The 21,491-nt window shown below is 44.5% G+C and overlaps 1 pseudogene; it reads right to left on the bottom strand.

Moving 5' to 3' along the window:
* Positions 1 to 14,199: 14,199 nt before the first annotated feature.
* On the bottom strand, positions 14,200 to 20,493 carry LOC119861397 (annotated as a pseudogene).
* Between the last annotated feature and the right edge of the window lie 998 nt (positions 20,494 to 21,491).

Genomic DNA, 21,491 nt, shown 5'->3' with positions numbered 1-21,491 from the left:
GCAAACTGAGGGATGAATCTGGCCCATCAGGGCTTTCAGTCTGGCCTGCGGGATTGCCAGCCCTGTGGCACAGCGGGGCTAAGGCAAGCTCCTTGCGTGCCCTGGCCCCATGCTGCTCCCGGAAGTGGCCAGCCCCATATCCCTGTGTCCCCTGGGGATGGGAGGGCAGAGGAGTCCATTCACTGCCCTCACCTGCAGGCACCGCTCGCCCCCGGCAGCTCCCATTGGCTGGGAATGGGGAACCCCAGCCAATGGGAGCTTCAGAGGTGGTACCCACAGGCAAGGGCAGTGTGTGATGGAGCCGCCTGCCCCACCCCACCCCCAGGAGCCACTGCCAGACATGCTGGCCATTTTGGCCTTAGCTGCCTTAGGTCTGTTGTGCGCCGCTGCCACCCCAGAGCCGCTTGAGGTAAGCGGTGTCAAGCCGGAGCCCAAACTCCTCCCGCCTCCCTGCCCTGAGCCCCCTGCCACATCTCACACCCCTCCTGCACCCCTTGCCTTCAGCCCCTTCCTGCACACCACACCCGCACCCACACCCAGCACTCCTGCACCCCAATCCCCTGCCCCAGCCCTACATTCATGGCCCTGCATACAATTTCTCCATCCAGATGTGGCCCTTGGGCCAAAAAGTTTGCCCACCCCTGATTTATCTCCTTATAATATCAGATCAAACTTATGTAAAGCCTTTATGTACAGGTGTTCACTAGGTGTTAGACTGCTGCACTGTTTGTATTTCTAATTATGCATCACTAACAAATACTTAAAATTTCTTCAAATGTGGAAGGCTCCATAGTACTTAATTGTGAAGGTGGATAGTGGAAATGTGGAGTAACTTTTTTTTTTAAATTAATGTTTAGAACCACTATTTTGGAACTTAGGGATGGCTTCACAAAGAGGATGTAGGAACTCCTAGGCACCAAGTAGAATTCACAGTCCTGGGTTAGGTACCCAGCTCCCCATACAATGCCTGGGGAGAGTTAGGCACCTAAGAAAGGGATTCTCAGAAGCCCACAAGCTATGGAGCTGCTTAAATTAAATGCAGAGGAAACAGGCAGGGCTTGGGGTCCAGATCCACAAAGGGACTTAAGTGGCTGCCTCACATTGATCTGCATCTTAGATCCTGTCTCCACGTGCGATTCTCAGCCATGAACCCTCTCCTGGAGTTCGGGCTATCGCATCAGGTAGAGGAGAAATTTGAAAACAGGTGTTCCTCATCCTAGGTGAGTTACGAACTGACCAGTCAACCACACACCTTATTTGGAACCAGAGGTACGCAATCAGGCAGCAGCAGAGACCCCGCCCCCTCATCACACACACACACAAAAGCAAGTATAGTGCTGTATTAAACTACTAAAAAAAATACAAGGAAAGTTTTTTAGAAAAAAGATTTGAGACAAGGTAAGGAAACTGTTTCTGTACTTGTTTCATTTAAATTAAGATAGTTAAAAACAGCAATTTTCTTTTTAATTTGCTTTTTAAGTCCACACCTCCTCCCTGTCCCCGTGAGGAAAAATGGAGAGACCCACACGTGGCAAATGCTAGTTGTGTTGCTTACTGGCCTTCTGGAAGCACTCAAGTGATGGCAGTGTAAAATTCTGAGTAGAGTAAATCCCGTTGACTGCAGTGGGACTAAAACACATGCTTAGACTGCTGAATTTTAAGTCCTTTGCTGAGCTGTATGCAGAACTCCAGTGAAAACTAAGGCCTGGTCTACACTACGAGTTTGTCGGATTTAGCAGCGTTAAATCCGAATTAACACAACTAAGTCATTTTTTCAACATCATGGGCTCTTAAAACCGATTTCTGTACTCCTCCCCAACGAGGGGATTAGCGCTGAAATTGACATTGCCTTTTTAAATTAGGGTTAGTGTGGATGCAATTCGAAGCTATTGGCCTCTGGGAGCTATCCCACAGTGCACCATTGTGACCGCTCTGGACAGCACTCTGAACTCGGATGCACTGGCCAGGTATACAGGAAAAGCCCCAGGAACTTTTGAATCTCATTTCCTGTTTGGCCAGGTGAGCTCATCGGCACAGGTGACCATGCAGTCCCAGAATCAAAAAAGAGTTCCAGCATGGACCGAACAGGAGGTACGGGATCTGATCGCTGTATGGGGAGAGGAATCTGTGCTATCAGAACTATGTTCCAAAGGACAAAATGCCAAAACATTTCAAAAAATCTCAGAGACCATGAGGGACAGAGGCTTCATCAGGGATGCAACACAGTGCTGTGTGAAACTTAAGGAGCTCAGACAAGCGTACCAGAAAACCAAAGAATCAAACAGACGCTCCAAGACAGAGCCCCAGACATGCCACTTCTACGCTGAGCTGCATCCAATTCTAGGGGGGGCTGCCACCACTACCCCACCCCTGTCTGTGGACTCCGATGATGGGGTACTCTCTGCCATGGCTGAGGATTTTGCAGATGGGGAAGATGAGGAGGACGAGGTTGGGGAGAGCACACAGCACACCATTCTCCTTGACAGCCAGGATCTTTTTATCACCCTGACTGAAATACCCTCCCAACCCAATGAAGCCGGAGAAGGGATCTTTGGTGAGTGTACCTTTTTAAAATATAATACATGTTATAAAAGCAAGCATTTTTTAATGATTAAGTAGCCTGAGGACTTGGGATGCATTCGTGGCCGGTACTACTATTGGAAAAGTCTGTAAACGTGTCTGGGGATGGAGCAGAAATCCTCCAGGGACATCTCCATGAAGCTCTCCTGGAGGTACTCTAAAAGCCTTTGCAGAATGTTTCTGGGGAGAGAAGCCTTATTCCATCCTCCATGGTAGGACACTTTATCACGCCATGCTAGTAGCAAGTAATTTGGTGGTATTGCATGACAAAGCCTGGCAGTGTATGGTCCCGGTGTTTGCTGGCATTCAAGGAACATCCGTTGTTTCTCTCTCTGTGTTATCCTCAGGAGAGTGATATCGTTCATGGTAACCTGGTTGAAATAGGGGAATTTAATTAAGGGGACATTCAGAGGTGCCTGTTCCTACTGGTCTGTTTGCCTGTGGCTGAAAAGAAATCCGCCCTGCAGTTAGCCACGTGGGGGAGGCGGGCGGGGGAGGGCATTGGCGCTGAGCTGTTAGCATTTGGCTAGCAGGGATCTTCCCTGATACCAGCCAGGCGGTGAGGGGAGGGGGTTAGTTTGGTTTCTGCTGTTGCACATTAACAGGAAAACTGGAGCACTAAATGGCCAACTCAACGAGCTTTGCTTGGTATGGGAAAGGAGGGGGCTGCTGTTATGAAGGTTGCAGAAGCCGAAAGACTATGGCATACCATCGCCGCCTGCAAGCTGAATTCTGTTGCCCAGCCCTGCATGTGTGATCTCTAACACCAAAGCCGCAGGGACTCAATATAAGATGCAAAATACGACCTTGTACCAAAATCACATATGCTATGTAATGTGAATAGTATTGTTGTTCACTGTGAAAGAGTATAGCCATTGTTCTGTAAAATGTATCTTCACTCCCTTTTTTTCCTCCAGTAGCTGCAAATGTTTCAAGCCTCCCTTCTCTGTCCCAAAGGCTATCTCAGATAAGGCGGCGAAAAAAATGCACGCTCGATGACATGTTCTCTGAGCTCATGCAGTCGTCCAGCACTGACAGAGCTGTGTGGAGGGACACAATAGCAGAGTACAGGACAGTGGCCGAGGAATGTGAAGAGAGATGGTGGCAGGAAGATCAGAGGAGACATGAAGCAACGCTGGGGCTACTGCGGGATCAAACGGACATGCTCTGGCGTCTGATGGAGGTTCATGAACGGCAGCAGGATCACAGACTGACGCTGCAGCGCCTGCTTAACCGCCCTCCGTCCTCCCCAAGTTCCATAGCCGCCTCACCCAGACGCCCAAGAACGCAGGGGGAGGGGGGAGGCTCCGGGCACCCAATGACTGCACCCTAGTGAACAGCCCAAGCAACAGAAGGCTGGCATTCAACAAGTTTTAAAGTGGCCTTTTCCTTCCCTCTTAACCTCCTCCCACACCCCGCCCGGGCTACCTTGTGAGTTATCTCCCTAATTTTATAATCAATTAATAAAGAATACATGTTTTTTTAAACAATAGTGAGTTTATTTCCTTTGCAAGCAAGCTGTGATCGAAGGGGGAAGGGCGGGTGGCTTACAGGGAATTTAGAGGCAACCAAGGGGGCAGTTTTCAACAAGGAGAAACAAACAGAAGTGTCACACAGTACCCTGGGCAGTCATAAAACTGGTTTTCAAAGCTTCTCTGATGCACAGCGCTTCCTGCTGTGCTCTTTTAACCGCCTTGGTGTCTGGCTGCGCGTATTCAGCGGCCATGCGATTTGCATCAACCTCCCACCCCACCATAAACGTCTTCCCCCTTACTCTCACAGAGATTGTGGAGCACACAGCAAGCAGTAATAACAATGGGAATATTGGTTTCGCTGAGATTCATAGATTCATAGATACTAAGGTCAGAAGGGACCATTCTGATCATCTAGTCCGACCTCCTGCACAGCGCAGGCCACAGAATGTCACCCACCCACTCCTATGAAAAACCTCATCCATGTCTGAGCTATTGAAGTCCTTAAATCATGGTTCAAAACTTCAAGGAGCAGAGAAGCCTCCCTCCAGTCAACCATGCCCCATGCTACAGAGGAAGCAAAAAAACCTCCAGGGCCTCTCCAATCTGCCCTGGAGGAAAATTCCTTCCCGACCCCAAATATGGCAATCAGCTAAACCCTGAGCACATGGGCAAGATTCACCAGCCAGATACCCAGGAAAGAATTTTCTATAGTAAATCAGATCCCATCCATCTAATATCCCATCTCAGGGGATTTGGCCTATTTACCCTGAATATTTAAAGATCGATTACTTACCAAAATCCAATTATCCCATCATACCATCTCCTCCATAAACTTATCGAGTAGAATCTTAAAACCAGATAGATCTTTTTAGCAGGATAGCAGGAAGATCACTGCTTCCCTTGGAAGGTTATTCCAAAACTTCACTCCTCTGATGGTTAAAAACCTTCGTCTGATTTCAAGTCTAAACTTCCTGGTGGCCAGTTTATACCCATTTGTTCTTGTGTCCACATTGGTGCTGAGCTGAAATAATTCCTCTCCCTCTCCTATATTTACCCCTCTGATATATTTATAGAGAGCAATCATATCTCCCCTCAACCTTCTTTTAGTTAGGCTAAACAAGCCAAGCTCCTGAAGTCTCCTTTCATAAGACAAGTTTTCCATTCCTCGGATCATCCTAGTAGCCCTTCTCTGTACCTGCTCCAGTTTGAATTCATCCTTTTTAAACATGGGAGACCAGAACTGCACACAGTATTCTAGGTGAGGTCTCACCAGTGCCTTGTATAACGGTACTAAAACCTCCTTATCCCTACTGGAAATGCCTCTCCTGATGCATCCCAAAACCGCATTAGCTTTTTTCACAGCCATATCACATTGAGGTCTGAGCGAGTCAGTGAACTGCATCAGCGACCCTGTAAACATCCAAATGCACACACTACCACCATTCTGCAGTTGCTTAGCCTATAATTGAACAACTCTTTACTACTGTCCAGGGTGCCTGTGTATGGCTTCATGAGCCAGGGCATTAAGGGGTAGGCTGGGTCCCCAAGGATAATTATAGGCATTTCAACATCCCCAACAGTTATTTTCTGGTCTGGGAAGTAAATCCCTTCCTGCAGCCGTTTAAACAGATCAGAGTTCCTGAAGACGCAAGCGTCATGAACCTTTCCCGGCCATCCCACGTTGATGTTCATGAAACTTCCCTTGTGATCCACCAGTGCTTGCAGCACCATCGAAAAGTACCGCTTGCGGTTTATGTACTGGCTGCCCTGGTGGTCCGGTGCCAAGATAGGGATATGGGTTTCGTCTATAGCCCCACCACAGTTAGGGAATCCCATTGCAGCAAAGTCATCTAGTATGACCTGCACATTTCCCAGAGTCACTACCTTTGATAGCGGCAGCTCAATGATTGCGTTGGCTACTTGCATCATAGCAACCCCCACAGTAGATTTGCCCACTCCAGATTGATTACCGACTGACCAGTAGCTGTCTGGCGTTGCAAGCTTCCACAGGGCTATTGCCACTTGCTTGTGACCTGTGAGGGCTGCTCTCATCTTGGTATTCTTGTGCTTCAGGGCAGGGGAAATCAAGTCACAAAGTTCCATGAAAGTGGCCTTATGCATGCGAAAGTTTTGGAGCCACTGGGAATCATCCCAGACCTGCAACACTATGCAGTCCTACCAATCTGTGTTTGTTTCCCAGGCCCAGAATCGGCATTCCATGACATGAGCCTGCCCCATTAACACCATGATCTCCAAATTGCTGGAGAATGTGGTTTTAGAGAAAAGTCTGTTCATATCCTCATCACCGCGCTTCCATCACCTCCTCCCCTGGTTTTTCAGGTGCTGGTTCTACATACATTGCACGATAATGCGCAAGGTGTTTACAATGGTCATAACTGCTTCAGTGAGCTGAACGGGCTCCATGCTTGCTGTGCTATGGTGTCTGCTCCTGCTTGGGCAATCCAGGGAAAAGTGTGCAAAACGATTGTTTGCCGTTGCTCTGACGGAGGGAGGGGTGACCGACAACATGGCTTACAGAGTTGGCTTACAGGGAATTAAAATCAACAAAGGGAGTGGCTTTGCGAGAAACAGAATGGCCCCCTCGAGGATAGAACTCAAAACTGGGTTTAGCAGGCTGTTGATTTCACGGAGGGAGGGAGGAGAAAATGAATACAAAACAAATCTGGTCAAAATTTCTTGTTTTGATTCACTTCATCTATCTTGATACATCTTGATGGCAGCAGACTATGCAGTGCGACTGCTAGCCATCATCTTCTCCTGGGTTCTCGGCAGAAGACGGTGTAGTATGACTGCTGGCCATCATCTTCTCCTGGCTGCTGATTAAAAGACACTGCACTAGGACTGCCAGTAGGACTGAATCGCCATGAGACTAAACTTAAAAGGGAAATGACCTGGCTAAGCCACTCCCATATTTGCCCAGGTGCCCCGACCTCATCGAGGTTGGTTAAAAGAGCATCCTGGACTACACTGACGACAGCTGCCAGTCATACTGCACTGTTTGCTGCCAAAAGGCAATAAGCTGCTGCTGTGTAGCAATGCGGTACCATGTCTGCCAGCACCCAGGAGACATACGGTGACGGTGAGCTGAGCGGGCTCCATGCTTGCCGTGGTATGGCGTCTGCACAGGTAACCCAGGAAAAAAGGCGTGAAATGATTGTCTGCTGTTGCTTTCACGGAGGGAGGGAAGGGGGGCCTGACGATATGTACCCAGAACCAGGCATTGGGATTTCTACCCAGAATTCAAATGGGCGGCAGAGAGTCCAGGAACTGTGGGATAGCTACCCACAGTGCAACGCTCTGGAAGTAGACGGTTGCCTCTGAACTGTGGACACACTCCGCTGCCTATATGCACTTAGAGCATTTGTGTGGGGACACACACAATCGACTGTGTAAAAGCGCTTTCTACAAAACCGACTTCTATAAATTCGACCTAATTTCGTAGTGTAGACATGGCCTAAGATCGGTATTGGGGGCAGGATTATGCCCTTGTGTGTTTTTCTCAGAGCTGCAATTGAAGAGAGTGAATGAGGGGTTAGACCTATTTGAAAATGAGGTGTGTGTGTGTGTGTGTGTGTGTGTGTGTGTGTGTAAAATCTCACATTAAAACCCCAGAGCATGAATAACGAGTCACACATTGCAGTATTGACCAATACTTTTCTTAGTCAGAGATTAGCTTCCTCCTAATTCATTGCAATTCAACGAAACATGTTTAAAAAGCAGTATCAAGGTATTTAAGGTACAGGAATGTTGCATTACTGGTTGTAACCTATTTGTTCTTAATGCTCAGGAGCACTTTGGGGAGGATCTTTTCTTTCTGCATTTGGTGGAGATAATCCATATAAATGTTTCTTGTCAGGAAAATACTAGCTATGAATGCAAAATAGCTGCCATAAACTGGAAAAAATAGTAAAACTGTACACCCCTTTCTCCTAGGCCTTTGGGGAGTGAGGGAGGGAGTGCATGGAGTTCCAGGGATTCTTCTCTCCCTGGGGAGGAGCAAAGAGCAGACTCCTCCATTTTTCACAACAGGAGGAGGAATCAGAGCTTCAGGGTTTTTCTATTTTCCCCTCCCCTCCCCTCCCCCCTGTAAGAATGGTGTTGACTACAACCCCCTTGTCTCCTATCAAACATCTTTCTGCTCCGGGGGGTGGGGAAAGGAGAGCTTTGCTACCTCCTGAAACAGCCCTGCTTGTCTGCACTTCCCTAGAAGATGGGAAAGACAGCCAATCAGTGAGGCAAGGCTGGAAAATTGCGTCAAGGCTACTCCTCTCCCCGACTCAATGCATGCACAGAATGGGGCCTTGCATGGTGGAGCTGCCGTAGCCAGACTTGAGCGGGGGTGGAAGTGGCTTTGAACCAGGCAACCGGATGGCACTTCACTATCTCTGGGACTAGCATGGTAGTTGACAAGTCCTCTCTAAACGCTCAAAAAAAGACACTCAAAGGGAGCAGGGCTTGGCCTGGTGTCTCACAAGACAACATGGGAGGTAGGTAAATACCCAGTCTTTCCAGATTCTTCCCCATAACGGAATCCATTCAGGAGCCATTGGGCCTGAGTAAATAGGGCCTTTCTTGCCCTACCTCATCCTCACCCCTTTGGTCAGCAGGCTCACATTCCCTGGGTGCACAGTTCTTTGGTCTAGACCCCTAATGAATAGACACTTTTGTGTCGCCAGAGGAACCCAAAATTAACTTGTTTTTCAGCTGCTCAAATTGTGAGCATCTCCTGTGCACACATTCAAAAATTTCAGACCAAGCACACACAAATAAATGTTAAAATAAGTGACTGTGTTTATCGTTGTCAGAACAGAGATTCTTAGAGCTCACTTGGCCAGCAAAAGTGAGATTCTTCCCCCCCCCCCCCACTGCCCCATGGCTTTGTGAATTGCTCTGAGATGTAACTGAGAGTACCCTTAAAAAGAACAGGAGTACTTGTGGCACCTTGGAGACTAACAAATTTATTTGAGCATGAGCTTTCGAGAGCTACAGCTCACTACCCTTGATATTCTTCTGCAAACATTGTAAAGGTTTAAAATGAGAGATGATGATGTTTTTTACTCTCTCTTAAGAAAATTCTCTGTGGAGAGTCCTCTGTTACAGAAATGTCTCATGAATGTAGGCACTCGTATGGAAAACTCTTGTTTAAATCTTTTCCATTATGTTTGTCAATGTGTGTTACCTATAGCTGACATCTTGAAAACAGTCTAACCAGGTGTGTAGGTTCTAGAGGTGCCATTTTTTGTTTTCATGAACCTCCTTAATAAAATACAAACAACTATAGTACTTTTGTAAAGATTATCTTTTTTGATGAAACATAAAACTAAGTTGACCGCTTGTTAAGGTTTCTGTACTACTTGCTCTACCTTGTTGCATAGTTGCTTCATTTTGCTGAAAGGATGAAGCCTGGCTATTCTGCCTCATCTCAATTGGTTTGTTTTTATCCCAAAGTGGTTTACAATCTGCTTAACAAATGTGAGATCACTGTACGCTGAATTTTTGAAAAATATTTTTCTCTTATGAAACACTCAGGGTTTATCTTCTAATGCTACTGATAAATCTCAGTTCTCTTTATACCTTGCTTCATGCCTTTGTTTATTTTATGCATTTTCTAGCACTCTGTAGATAGTCTGTTTTAACATTGGCCAGTTAATAATTTGTAAAGAAAATACACACAAACTGGTCAGGGGACAACAGAGGGCATGTAGCCTTATCTGAAATGAGCATGTTTTCAAGTTAACATTATCCATTTCAGTTAGCCTACTAATTTAGAATCTCCCTAAAAGCTAAATTTAAAACAAAACTGTGTTCAGAGGATTTCTGTTTGAGAAGGAAGAGCATGCTTGCATCACTAACAGAATTGGGTGCAATGCACATAATAATAAACTTACCTGAAAGACCATATCTAATCTCAGACCTTTGGCAAAATGTCATGACATTAACTTTCAATGGTAACTTCTGAAACATTCAGGGATGATCATTACAGGCTTAAATATGTTCACTCATTCAGTATGAAGCAATCATGCACATAGAGATTGTGGGAGAATAAATACGTAACAGAAAGGCAAGATAAGGAAGCTACCGGTTTTCAAAAAAATGGAAGTTGTATTGCACTGGTTATCCTGGTCATCTAATCTAATCAACGCGGTTTCATGCTACTGTCGCAACCTGTTCAAGTGAAAATAGAACAATATTTTTTTCATTCAAAAGAAATACTAAGTAGAGCTCTAATGTATTACTCTTATTTAAAAAATGTATAAAATAATAATTACTGATTTGAAATCTGTTAATGAATCAGCACTGTGGTGGTTTATACTTAGGTTGCTATTGTTATGAAAAGCATGTAACGTGACTTGAAAACTAGTTAGCTAGCACAGCATGTTCAGATGTTGGCAGCTTAATACATGACAAACAGTCTCTGGAGTGGGTGTTCATTTCTATTTCCAGAGCTAACTCTCCTGAAAGATCCCAGTTCATTTTCATATATCCCACTGCCCTGGTTGTTACTGAACCTAGAGAGGAGGTATAAGAACATTGGCTGTCATACCCTCCAGACTATCAAGTAAGAATAATATTTTTATATTTTAATACAATGTTTTAAAATACCAGTTTACAACAGTTCTGAACGATTGTATAAATAGCAATTTTAAGTTGATACAAACAGATTCATTTCTTCAGAAATAAAACTTTATCATCAATGTTTACATTTTCTTCTATCTTAAGACAACCCAAACATGTTTATTAGCTATCATTTTTGTAGTATAAATAGAAAATAACATGAACGGGATTTGAGCCAGACATCAAGGGGCTTCCCTGATATCTTACTGGTAAGCATGGGCTGCAGACACTCCTCTTGATTATTTTTTAATCACGTATTGCTTTTACTATAGTGTAAGAAATGGAGATGTACCAGGGTGTTGCTTACCTTGATTCACCTTCAGATATTAAAAACACCTATCTGGAACTGAAAGCAAGAAACACCTGGAAGGCATTGGGGACATTTCCCCCCAGTTAGCATGTACTGTCTTATCTTTGTGTTCTGTTCTTGACACCTAAACTGAGTTTAGCCATAATGTCCTATTGGATCCAAGGGATCTATAGTCTATAATCTACCTAAAGAAACAAGGTGGGTGAGGTAATATTTTTGATTGGACCAACTGCTGTTGGTGAGAGAGACAAGCTTTTGAGCTATACAGAGCTGCTCTTCAGGTCTGGGAAAGGTACTCAGACTGTCACAGCCAAATACAAGGCAGAACAGATTGTTTAGCATAAGTAGTTAACACGCATTCTAAGAGACCATTCAAGGTGAAATGGGCTGTTAACACCCTTGCAGTTGTAGAACAAAAAGAAAGGGTGGGGGGTTATGCGTTATAGGTTGTTGTAATAAGCCATTAGTCCAGTGTCTTTATTAAGACCATAATTTTTAGTGTCTAGCAAAGAGAAGAATGCAAGCTCCTCAGGCTTGTCTCTTGAACGTGTTGTACAGGTTCCCTTTGAGGATGAAGACAGAGATCAGCTATGGAAGGGTCATCTTGTGAAAAGTGTTTGCCCACAGGCAAGAGAGGTTTTTTTGTCTCTTATCCCTTTTCTGTGTGAGTTCATTTTGAGAGTAGTGATTTTTCTGGTTTCACCCACATAGTTGTTGGGACATTTAGTGCGCTGCATAATTGGGCACACTATAGGGCACATACCCCAACATCGTTTATTTATCAAGACTACCCATAGCCAGAGCTGTAGTCTCTAAGGAACTGAGCTTCTACCCCACCACAGAATCTGATACCATACTAATGTGGGGCAAACTAGAAAAATTTGTTCTCTGACACTGCCTCAAAGAATTCTTTCACAACCATAACCACCACCCACATCTATCATGTACCCACCAACAGTCATAAGAAAAATTATTTATGAATTATTACAACAATCTGTAACCCGCTAATTGGATTTATGTGATAGTCTGAGTACTTTTCCCAGACCTGGAGAAGAGCTCTGCATAGCTCAAAAGCTTCGCTCTCCCACAAACAGAAGATGATCAATAAAAGATATTACCTCACCCACCTTGTCTCTCTAACATCCTGGGGCCAACACAACTACAACAACACTGCAAACTATAATCTACTTAGTCAACTCCATCTGAACTACCACAGAGAACTAGTGCAAGGCAACTGGGAGGAAAGACAATCCTACTTGTGATGAGAACTCTATCTCCACAGCCAAGCTTTGAAATGTCCAAGAGAAGCTGCTGGGATTAAACTCTGGAAGAAAAAAAGTCTATTCGATCTCTTCCTGTTTTGTTTTCATCTTTCCTTATTCCAAGGTGTGAAATAGTGTTTCAGGTGAAATTAAATATGACCCTCTTATTAAACATTTGCAATTGAGACTCTGCCTTGTAGACTTTCACATAACCTTTTATGTACTTGAAAATTTATTACAAGCAGGAGGGAGAAACATTATTCTCCTTAACCTCTGAGGCTAGGACAAGAAGCAATTGGCTTAAATTGCAGCAAGGGTGGTTTAGGTTGGACATTAGGAAAAACTTCCTGTCTGTGGTTAAGCACTGGAATAAATTGCCTAGGGAGGTGGAATCTCCATCAGTGGGGATTTTTAAGAGCAGGTTGGCCAAACACCTGTCAGGGATGGTCTAGATAATACTTAGTCTTGCCTTGGGTGCAGGGGACTGGACTAGATGACCTCTCGAGGTCCCTTCCAGTTCTATAATTCTATGCAAGTGACTGATTAAATATATTAGCAGTTTGCAGAAGCTACTTTTGTGTTGCAGGTAGACTGAAAAACATTGAAGGCAGACATTCCATGAGAGATCTACGAGGGAGTTTGCCTTCTCTATTAATTTTATGTGAAAAGCATACAGAAAGTATGGTGGTGAGTGGCAGTCTAAAACCCATATGGATAAGATCAAGTGTAAGTAGTCTCTTGGCCTATCAAAGGTCGTGATCAAGTGTCTTGATGTTTTTGGTCTTTTGGCCTTGAGATGAAAACCTTGTCTGTGTCTCTTGGACCTTGAAGTGAAAAAATTATCTAAATTATATCTTCTCTTAGTAGTTAAGTTTGTGTAATAGCCAGGACAGCAGCTTGAAAGGAACTGTTAAGTGTTTCCAGTCCTCAATTTTCCTGTGCTTTGTCTTGCATTAATTTAAACTACAGTTGTGCCTATCTGTATTTTAGCTATAAATAAGTTTCTTGTATATGTACCATACGGAGTGTGTTCCTATCCCATCTAATCTCTGTAGCATTGGAGTCTTCTGTTCATTACGGGAGACAGGTCGACCAAATTACAGGCATCACCTATCCCATAGGAAAATAAAGACAAACATTGCAAACATGCTGGTCTTAAAATAGCTTTGCTCGTTAAGTACTGGGAAGCTGAACAGAGGGTTGGGTGTATGTTTAACAGACTAGGCAAGTCTGTACATCACAGATAGAAAGAAGTGCAACAGAGTGAAAAGATACATACATGAGGCTGTGTGACAATGTAGATTAGACATGTGGCCACGATAGCCTACCTCATTTGAAAAAAAGCACTTGGTAATGTACATTGTGTCAAGTATCAGGGGGTAGCTGTGTTAGTCTGTATCCACAAACAGGGATTAACAGATTTATTTTGGCATAAGCTTTCATGGGTAAAAAACCCACTTCTTCAGATGCTCTGTTAGTCTTTAAATGCCACCGGCCTCCCTGTTGTTTTTATGTACATTGTATGATCTTTCACTCTCCTTAGCCCAGTTGATTTAGTGTGGTGGGTTTTTTTTTTAAACAATGTAAAGAAATGCAACTATTGTACAGACTAATTAGTTTAAGAAATTTGTCTTCTAGGAAAATCCTACACTGAAAATGTGCTGGACATGTAGAGCATTCATATTAGTTTTGATATTATAGTTATTGCCAAGTGCCTGAACAACCTGGTTAGCCCCCCTTCTGAAATAGGTAGGTTTATTAAATTATTTTGCTGCTTATCTGTATGTTCTTATGTGGCTATTTTTGGAAACAGGATACTGGGCTAAATGGGCCATGGTTTGACCCAGTATGGCAGTTCTAATGTTCTACATAAGTACCATATTATAGAAGTTACCTTAGCACTAGAGGAAATTTTTCAATTTGCTATATTGGTTGGTTACCCAAAAAGTTGCTTTGTTGCTTCAAATGCTCCATTACATACTGAAGAGCTATGGCAGGGTCCTTGTGAATTCAGTATCACAACCCAATTATAGTCTGCAGTGGCTAAAGCCCACCGTAGGGACCAATAAAGAAGCTTTGTTGTGTATTAGCATTCCTTTAAATCCTTGCACTCTCAGTATGTGATTTTGGTGCTTAGTTTTGTCAGACCAGCATTCAGACAGTCTCCTGAAGACAATTGATGATTTCTTTGTCCTCTTGGCAACTTGGCTGCTCATTAATGCTGGGTGCAGTTTTTTTACATGTTGTTCCTTTGGGGAGTTTCTGGGACATCTTTTCTTTGGAAGAACATTCTTTTGGGGAACATTCGAAGAAAAAATGAGGCTAGGAAGGCCAAGGATAGAGAAGCCAAACTTACGTCATGCAGGCAAAAATAGGATAAATCTGCCAAGAAGACTAAAAAATTGTCCCAGCATCCCTGCAACTGTGGTTTCAACTAGCATGATGCTTCTCCAATAACTAGTAATTTTCTGTTGTCAGTACTGACAATGCTGTAAATGTTGTCTACATAATAGACAACTTCGGTGGCTGTTACCATCCCATAAAAAACATCAGTTGTGTGGCTAGCACTCCTTGGACAAATGTTTTAGCCATGTAATAACTTCGTTAACTCTGCTAAGATTAATGATGGTCTTATACGTAGCCCGTAATCAAGAAAACGGGAAACAGCAGCACCAGATAGGAGTATGTCCAGACTGAGAGAACCTGATTTGTAACCTGGAAAGGAAGGAATCCTGTGACTGTGTGAATGAACTTGTAGAATAAGAATCATAGTAATTGAATTAATGGCAGTGCATGAAATGTATACAAATATGACAAGCTTGGAAGCACAAATCTTACACTGCATTGTTCACTATGTAAGAAAAATGTTGCTTAAAATTTAATAATTTGTAGGCTACTTATCACTGTGGATTTTTGTTTTAATTCCTTTAACCTGAATGAAAAATAAAGGGAAACAGTTATCTTTCTGAAAATCAATCAGCTCTAACTTCATGGGAAATGGCAATTGATACATAGCAATTATGAAAGCAATGAATCAGCAAGTTATAACTGGACAAATCTTTTATGGTCTACCTTAAAATTGTATTTATAAGAAAAAAAGTATAGGCCCCTGTTCAGGACAGCACTTAAAAACATACTTAAATCTTTTCTTGTTCAGGACAGTGGTTTAGTATATTGATTTCAATGGGACTTAAAGCACATGTCTCAGGGATCTTTGCATGTCTACACTGGCAGAGTTACAGCGTTGGCAGTTACAGCGCTGCTCAGAGCACGCTGTTGTGTGTTCACACTGTCAGCTGCCTATGCAATAACATGTTCACACTTGCGGCACTTGCAACAGTATCCGGAGTGGTGAACTCTGGGCAGCTATCCCACAGAGCATCTCTTCCTCTTTTGCCGCTAAGAATTGTGGGAAGGTGGAGGGGGTCGCGGGGCATCCCGAGTGCTGTCCCAGTGCCCCAGGATGCATTCATTGTTTTGCATCCCAGCAAGCCCTGTGCTTCCGTCCGCATTTGGCACCATCTTTCCATGGTTTGTGTACTGTGCACTCTGCCTCTTTGGTCTGCAGGAATGGATCCTGTACTGTTGACCAGTATGCTGTTCACTCTGACTAACATGTCACGAGTGGCAGTGGAGTTATTCCTTAAACTACAAAGGCAAGAGGAGTGTGACATTGATCTCGCCATGCGTAGTAGCTATGACACGAGATTGCTTGCGTCATTCACGGAGGTGCTGAGCATGGTAGAACACCGCTTTTGGGCTCAGGAAACAAGCACTGAGTGGTGGGATCACATTGTGATGCATGTCTGGGATGACGAGCAGTGGCTGCAGAACTTTCAGATGAGGAAAGCCACATTTAAGGGACTGTGTGATGAGCTCACCCCAGCCCTGCAGCGCAAGGACACAAGAATGAGAGCTGCTCTGCTGTTGGAGAAGCGTGTGGCGATTGCACTGTGGAAGCTGGCTACTCCAGACTGCTACCGATCAGTCATGTTTACAGAAGTGTGCAGGGCCATTAATCGCATCCTGCTTTGAAAGACATGACTCTGGGATGGCTTTGCACAAATGGGCTTTCCTAACTGCGGAGGGATGATAGATGGAACGCGTATTCCAATTCTGGCACCAGACTACCTAGCCACTGAGTACATTAATCGGAAGGGGTATTTCTCAATGGTTCTCCAGGCGCTTGTGGATCGCTGCGGGTATTTCACTGACATTAACACAGGCTGGTCTGGAAAGGTGCATGACGCACGCATCTTTCGGAACACTGGCATGTACAGGAAGCTGAAGCAGGGACTTTCTTCCCGGACCAGAATATCACCGTAGGGGAAGTCGAAATGCTCATTGTGATCCTAGGAGACCCTGCCTACCCCTTAATGCTGTGGCTTATGAAGCTATACACAGGGCACCTTGATAGCAATAAGGCACAGTTGAACAACAGGCTGAGCAAGTGCAGAATGACCAAGTGTGCTTTTGGCTGTTTAAAGGACTGCTGGTACTGCCTATATGGGAGGCTGCACCTGACCAATGACAATATTCCTATGTTTTATAGCTGCATATTGTACACTCCATAATATTTGTGAAGGGAAGGGTGAAAGGTTAACTCAGGTGAAAGGTTAACCGCTGAGGCTCAGTGCCTGGAGGCTGAATTTGAATCAGGGCTACTAGAGGGGCACAGCGCAGGACTATAAGGATCAGGGATGCCTTGACGCAGTAGTTTGAAGCTGAAAGCAACTAATATTTTTTGCTATGCTTGGGAGTGCAGTGCTTGTAATGCTAGGAGGTGATTGTGATTAGTGCAGACGATGTGCTATAAAGGTTTAAGAAAATTGCCCATTGCTTTGCACGACTTTGTTTGCTTTCAATTAATAGAATAAAGATTGCTTTCAAACCAACACCATTCTTTTATTAAAAAGAATGTTGAGTGCAGTGTTGAGTACAGTGGGTACTGGGAGTTCGCAGGGCTGGACTGTGTCGGGGAGGAGTGGAATGCCGTGGGTACAGACTGGAGCCAGGACATTGATATGACTGTGTTGGCAGTGTCGGGGGAAGGCATATGGGAAAGAGTTTGGCGACAACAGCTTCAGGGGAGGGTGGGTTGTGTGTTCACGCTGTTCAGTTTGCAATGCTAGTAGTGCCTGGAGCGTGTCCGCTCGGCTCTCCATAACGTTTGAGCCACTCCGTGGCTTCGTTCTGGTGTGCCACATTCTCCTTTTGGTCCCTCTTCTTGCTGTCCCACCACTCCTTCACTTCTTGATTTTTGGCTGTGGAGTGCATCATGACATCATGCAGAAAGTCTTCCTTAGTTCTTCATGGCCTCTTTCTAATTTTGTGCAGCCATTCAGCTGGTAATAACAAACAGGGGGGCTGGGCTCCCAAGGTCATCTCTGTGAAGCTAAAATGCAACATTTTACAGAAGCAGTATTGTTTGCAACACAGAGACACTGATTCAGTGGTGTAAAACAGAGCCACTATTCACATACCTGTCACTAACTGACCCCAGGCAAGTACATGAGCCGCAAGACCCCCAAAATGGTGAGTAACTGAAGGGGCAGGGGAAATCAGTGTTCCAGGACCATACTGTACACTGGGTACATGGATCTTAAGGAGAGCCGGTACTGGGGGAAGGGGAGGGCTTATAATCATTCCTGTCTCCACACTTTCCACAGGCTGTGTTCATTATGGAAGGTATCTTGCTGCTGAGGGTGAGCAGGGAATCAAGGAAGGGTCTTTTCCAAGACTGCGGCTTCTGGCCTGGCCCTTATGCGGTTTGCCTGAGTGCAGCAATGGTTCCCCCCCCCCCCAGTGACAGCAGAGTGGTGCGGGAAAGTTACCCTTAATGGGGCAAGAAACAAAGTAGCTCTGCCAAATAACCTGCGGCAGCGGGTTGCCCAGTATCTCCATGAGAGTTTCGTGGAGATCTCTGAGGCAGATTCCCGTGAAGTGAGGGAGTTCCATTGCTCAGACTAGGCATGTGGTGCTACATGCATCATGCAGACACAAGCCTGCTTTCTGCAACCCTCCTGCCCCCAACAACTCACTTCAGCTATTCCCCAAATCAAAGCCGCCACCTCTGCTGTTTGCGCTTTGCCAAACTCCAACATCTGTGACTGGCTAGCCTGCTCCAGGGTAGAGAAGAGCTCCTGGCTGCATCTCTGACCTCAGTTGTCCTCTGCCTCTGGGTCCCCCTCCGCATCCTCATCCAAGATTTCCTCCTCCTCCTGGCTCGGTCCACTCTCGACTGGCACACGAGCCACCAAAGTATCCACAGTGGACTTCACAGTGGAGGTGGGGTCACTGCCGAGTATCACATCCAGCTCTTTGTAGAACCGGCAGCTTGTGGGTGCAGCACTGCAGCAGCAGTTTGCCTCCAGTGTCTTGTGGTAGGTGTTCCACAGCTCCTTCACTTTGACCCTACACTGCAATGTGTTCCGGTCATGGCCCCTTTCTATCATGCATCATGAAATCTGTCCGTAGGTATCATAATTCCTATGGCCGGAGCACAGCTGGGACTTCACAGCCTCCCCTCCCGAAATGCTGATGAGGACCAGCAGCTCGGCATTGTTCCAAGCGGGGGATCGCCTGGTGCATGGAGCAGGCATGACCGCCTGGAAAGATGCGCTGAGACCATTGTACGCATGGCTCAGCAAACAGGAAGGGGACTTTCAAAATTCCCAAGGAATGTACGGGGTAGGGATGACGGTTGGTCACCTGAGGGCAGGGCAGTAGAGCATCAAACTGATGGCCAGAGAGGCGAGAACAGGCATTGTGGGACGCCTCCTGGAGGCCAGTCGCAGAGCTGTAATTGACCAGGGTGTCTACACTGGCACCGCAGCGCTATAGCCCTGGCACAGAAAGCTCGACGCCTCTCGTTGGGGGTGGGTGTTTTTTGTTTTTTTGGTTTTTTTTACACACAATGCTGCAACTGTGCAGTTTCTGCACACTAAATGGCTTGGCAGCGTGTACTACACCTCGAGAGTTACTATGCAGAAAGCTGCTTTACGGTGCAGAAACTTGCCAGCATAGACAAGGCCTCAGTGTTCTGAATAGAGTCTTCCTTGAATCTGGTCTACAAACTGGGTTTGAGGGCAATAGTTTTAAGGTAGGGTCCTCAAATTATAGTTTGAGATTGTTGTATTGTCCAAAGGCTCAGGACAAAATTATCCAAGACAATAGTTTGGTGGAGCTTTTGTTCTAAGGTATACCTAACTAGCCGTATGCTATGTGTTAGATGTACATGTAATGTCAGGTTTTAACACACGCAAGTTAGACCTGTGCAAATATAGGCAGGCAGTTATATGCACCCTGACCTCAGAAATCTAACCCTAAGAGTGGCAATACTGGGGCTGCTGGCTCATAAATGCCCGGTGAACTGTAATCATTCAATAGTTGACTCAAATAGTTTTCCCCATTCTGTACCTGCTGTAATTCCAAAAAGAAAAGGAGTACTTGTGGCACCTTAGAGACTAACAAATTTATTTGAGCATAAGCTTTCGTGAGCTACAGCTCACTTCATCGAATGCATTAATGATGCATCCGATGAAGTAAGCTGTAGCTCACGAAAGCTTATGCTCAAATAAATTTGTTAGTCTCTAAGGTACCACAAGTACTCCTTTTCTTTTTGCGAATACAGACTAACACGGCTGCTACTCTGAATGCTGTAATTCCAGTTATAGATTGAGCTGCTGGCAGACTCTCTCTCTCTCTCTCTCTCTCTCTCTCTCTCTCTCTCTCTCTCTCTCTTCGGGCAAATAACTTGGCTTCCTTATAACTTAGTTCACCTGGAAAATAGAACTAAGTATTTGTATTTCATTGGAACCAGGTGTTGTACTTTATTCAGAGATTTCCAAAAAGAGGTGAATGGGGCAAATGAAACGTAAAGACTTTGGAATAAAGTTTTCACAGCTGGTATGTAAAATTAGGCTCCTAAAACTCAATGTGGCCTGTTTTTTAAGGTTGTTAAACATATGCCCTCCATTGACAGCAATAGGATTTGTAAGTATTCATTGAGACTAAGGTTTGTAGGATTGTGGTCTGAGTCAGGAGAAGATAAGGCCCAGAAACATCATCCACTATGAACTCCTGGAGTTCTTGGATTTCAGTTGTATTTTTTTCTTATTTAAATTAAGATCAAATGCAAGGCCTGACAACCACGGTATTTATATACACTTACTTGCTTATGAGAATTTTTTTTTCCATATGCAATAAACCTCCACTTGTCACTGAGCATCTTCGGCTAGACGTGTGAAATAAATTGCTCTGAATACGCAGGGCAGAGTTACAGAGGCTGATTCTGCTTTCACGTACATGCTTGAGTAACTGCTCTTAAGTTCAGTAGATGTACACCCATATAAACTGGTGTAAGTGAAAACAGTATCAGGCTCATGCTTTTTAAACTTAGTCCTTCTAGATACATGAATATTTAGATCAGCTGTTAAAAAGCTTTGCATCTACAGCAAAGGAGACATCATCTCCCCCCACAAGGCTGCGAAACAGAATCAGTGTCCGGTGGAGGGGCTGTGCTGGGAAAATTTACATAGGATTTGCCTGGAATTTTCAGTGAATTTGGCCTTTAATGGCTTATCAGTAAGGAGAAGAATCACCTCACATAGCAAATAACTTCTATCAACCAGCAGAAGATCCAGTCTAGCTTTGCTCTCTTTTCAGATCCTTTTTAGAATGAAGATGTACTGAAATATGCCAGAAGTGTAATTCATCTAATGGTAAATGTAAGTGTAATCATTCCTAGTCTTACCCTGTCTGGATTTCTTTTGAAATTTAGTTTGATCCTGGGACAGGAATTAGTGACCTGATTTCACAGCACTTGTTACCTTATATTTTCCCCATACGCGAATTGAAGACTTAAATGCAATGAACTTGATGATATTGCTAGAGAACTGCAGCTGGGAGCTTGTGGTGATTGCATTTTAGGTGAAAATAATTTTTTAATTTGAGTTTTGCCTGCCAAATTATTTTTTAATTTAGAGCAATCCTTTCAGTCTATCCTGTGCTTATCTGTACTAATGGAGAGGGCAGTTAGTGAAGATCATATAGAGTGACATGCACATCTTTCCAAAGGGCTCACAAATAAGGATCCCCAGTCCTGCAGTTTCCATTGAAATGATGACAAAACTTTCCATTGGCAAAACAGGAGCCAGACTAGATCCATATTTTGCTACTTTAAGACACTTTTTTACGTGCTGTACGATTTCATTGCATCGTTCCTCG

The sequence above is a fragment of the Dermochelys coriacea genome, chromosome 9 (genome assembly GCF_009764565.3).
Source record: "Dermochelys coriacea isolate rDerCor1 chromosome 9, rDerCor1.pri.v4, whole genome shotgun sequence".
Classification (NCBI taxonomy): Eukaryota; Metazoa; Chordata; order Testudines; family Dermochelyidae; genus Dermochelys; species Dermochelys coriacea.
The sequence above is the reverse complement of the archived record's forward strand: the minus strand, read 5'-3'. Positions and strand labels throughout refer to the sequence as shown.